We start from the raw sequence: 3,641 nt of genomic DNA, 5'->3' as shown, positions 1-3,641 counted from the left end.
TCCTCGTCATGGAGAGCGCCGGGATGATGAAGATGGCCACCGGAGAGGGATTCCCCCACCGGCAAGGTGCCGGAATGGGTCTAGATTGGTTTTCGGTGGCTACGGAGGCTTCTGGCGGCGGAACTCCTGCTCTTTTGTGCTCCCCGCAGTTTTTAGGGTATATGGGTATATTTGGGAGGAAGAAGTACGTCGGTGGACCTCCGGGCTGTCCACGAGGCAGGGGGCGTGCCCAGGGGGGTGGGCGTGCCCCTCACCCTCGTGGGCAGCCCGGGACTCTCCTGGTCCATCTCCAATACTCCGTGGGCTTCTTCTGGTCCAAAAATAAGTTCCATGAAGTTTCAAGTCAATTGGACTCCGTTTGATTTTCCTTTCTATGATACTCTAAAACAAGGAAAAAAAACAGAAACAGGCACTCGGCTCTGGGTTAACAGGTTAGTCCCAAAAATCATATAAAATAGCATATAAATGCATATAAAACATCCAAGGTTGATAATATAATAGCATGGATCAATAAAAAATTATAGATACGTTGGAGACGTATCGGCTATCAAACATCACAACGTAACTGGGTGATTATAAAGGTGCTCTATAGGTGTCTCTGAAGGTACTTGTTGGGTTGGCGTATTTTGAGATTAAGATTTGTCACTCCGATTGTCAGAGAGGTATCTCTGGGCCCACTCAGTAATACACATCACTTAAGCCTTGCAAGCATTGCAACTAATGATTTAGTTGCGGGATGATGTGTTACGGAACGAGTAAAGAGACTTGCTGGTAACGAGATTGAACTAGGTATTGATATACCGACGATCGAATCTCGGGCAAGTAACATACCGATGACAAAAGGAACAATGTATGTTGTTATGCGGTTTGACCGATAAAGATCTTCGTAGAATATGTAGGAGCCAATATGAGCATCCAGGTTTCGCTATTGGTCAGCGGAACCTTCTCCGATGGCCATCTTCATCATCCCAGTGCTCTCCATGACGAGGAGGGAGTAGTTCTCCCTCAGGGCTGAGGGTATGTACCCGTAGCAATGTGTTTAATATCTCTCTCTCTCTCTCATGTTCTTGAGGTGGTATGATCTTGATGTATCGAGAGCTTTGCTATTATAGTTGGATCTTATGATGTTTCTCCCCCCTCTACTCTCTTGTAATAGATTGAGTTTTCCCTTTGAAGTTATTATTATTTTTATGTCAATATTAAACTTTTGTCTTGAATCTTATGGATCTGAATATTCTTGCCACAATAAAGAAGATTACATTGATAATTATGTTAGGTAGCATTCCACATCAAAAATTCTGTTTTTATCATTTACCTACTCGGGGACAAGCATGAATTAAGCTTGGGGGTGCTGATACGTCTCCAACGTATCTATAATTTTTGATGGTTCCATGCTATTATATTATCAACCTTGAATGTTTTATATGCATGTATATGCTATTTTATATGATTTTTGGGACTAACCTATTAACCTAGAGCCCAGTGCCAGTTTCTGTTTTCTCCTTGTTTTAGAGTATCGTAGAAAAGGAAAATCAAACGGAGTCCAATTGACCTGAAACTTCACGGAACTTATTTTTGGACCAGGAGAGGCCCACGGAGTATCGGAGATGGACCGGAAGAGTCCCGGGCTGCCCACGAGGGTGGGGGGCGCGCCCACCCCCCTGGGCGCGCCCCCTGCCTCGTTGATGTGGCATGCCCTACCGCAAACATGACTAGTACACAGGTCATGGTGAGTACGTCGGTCAATGACAAGGGGTCGCACGCGACTTCGGCAGTCGTCGACAAAGGGGTGCAAACAGAGGATATTATGGATGAGGCGGCTACAATGCATGTGGATGAGGCGGATGTCAGAAAGAAAGTTTATAGAAACAAGGATGAACAAATTATGAAGGAGATGACACATCTTAGCAAAGGAAAAGATGGAATATTGCGCATTCTATGTGGTCCAGGATTTATGCCAATTATACAAAAAGAAAGAGTGCATGTTAAATGTGAGAGTGTTGCTAGTTTAAAGGAGTCCATGCACGTGCATGCATACACAAAAGTAGGAAAGAGTAGTTTATTTCCTGACCAACGTGCAAAAGAATATTATGGATGTCTTTGGAGAAATAATGGGACGTGGAAACCATGGAGGAAAAATAGGAAGAGGAGCAGTATTCACGTACATGCAGCAGATAAGTTTCCAAGTCAACCAACTATGTACGTTTGGAAAAGGAAAATAAAAATAGAAGATCAGAACGTACACGCCAAGGAGATCAGCTGCGGTGCAACAAATCACACAACGGAGGTTAACTTAATTACGTAATATGGCATGCGTGCCTTGTTTTGGCCGACCAATAAGAGTCGGTTTGTATCCTAGGCTATATATATTATTTACTATTGAGACTTTTAGGGATTAGACTATTTTCTAGAGTTTAGACAACGTCGTGTATCGACTATGAAGCGGCCCTCTGGGCGTTCGTCTTGTTTATCTTTGTGAAATTTTCTGTTATTAAGAAGATTACACTTTGGCGAGAGGATTCTCGTGATCGAGGATTTGCTAGCTATTGGCTTGAGGTCCGTCGGCGACGACGGATTACGTGCTAGTTACTTCTACTCCGACGGGAGGTGCCTTGTCAATCGAGGTATTGCTTGTCAGTTGTTGTTACCACAGCTTCAGGTTGCGTGTATCGCTCGCGTAATTGGGAGCTTTCCTCGGTGGAATTTGCTCGAGGTTGTTGCATCGTGAAAGATCGGGCTAAATCAGCAGCGAGTTCGAGGTCGTGCCCTCATCAGGTGGTATCAGATTACTGGGTTTCTCATGATGCATTATTCGTTTTTATTGTTTGGGGATGTACGGCGACCCTGACTATCATGGATACAAGTCCCATAATGAAAATTTGAAGACGTCAAAAATCACAGGGTGGTTTGACAGTGATGCTACAACACGGGAGTACAAATCATGGGAAAATAGGATGGAACGTGCGTTTGACAAGCGTGCTTCACAAGATTCTAATTTTAATGAGTTTATTGCTTTGGATCTTGCACTGGAGTGTGTGGATGATGAGTTGTATGAGTTGTGGCGTAAGGAGACACGTGACAAAAAGTTACATTACTCCACGACTATTTGGAAGGATTTCCGAAATTTTTTAAGGGTGGAATTTTTACCTTCTCGTCATGATAGTATTGTGGTGCCCCGTGTGCCAACCATGGTGGCAGCTCCAGTGGAGGCATGTAATCAGAAAATTAAGGTCATGGAGCACAATGCAAAAATCAATAAGGTGATGGTGACTGGGGTCAACAAGTCAACTGTAATGGTGGTTACTCCAGACGAGAAGAAACAAACAGTACCTAGTGTTCACAAGGTTCCAGAGGCGCATGTGGACAGGGTAATAAAAGAGGAAGCGGCATCACCAATGAGTGGGCTGAACGTACAACTCAAGAGGTTACCTAATGGCAGCACTAATAAGGTGGATAAAGGGCAGCGCTGGAGTTTGTTTCAGACTCAGTGTGACATCAAGGAAACGGCGTGTAAATTGATAATTGATGGAGGTAGTTGCACCAATGGAATCAGCAAGATGTTGGTGGAGAAACTTGGTTTGTCCACATGGCGGTATGATGAACCACATCGTTTGGAATGGTTGAATAATTGTGGGCAGCTC

This window comes from Triticum urartu, chromosome 7 (assembly GCF_003073215.2).
Source record: "Triticum urartu cultivar G1812 chromosome 7, Tu2.1, whole genome shotgun sequence".
Taxonomy (NCBI): domain Eukaryota; kingdom Viridiplantae; phylum Streptophyta; class Magnoliopsida; order Poales; family Poaceae; genus Triticum; species Triticum urartu.
The sequence above is the reverse complement of the archived record's forward strand: the minus strand, read 5'-3'. Positions refer to the sequence as shown.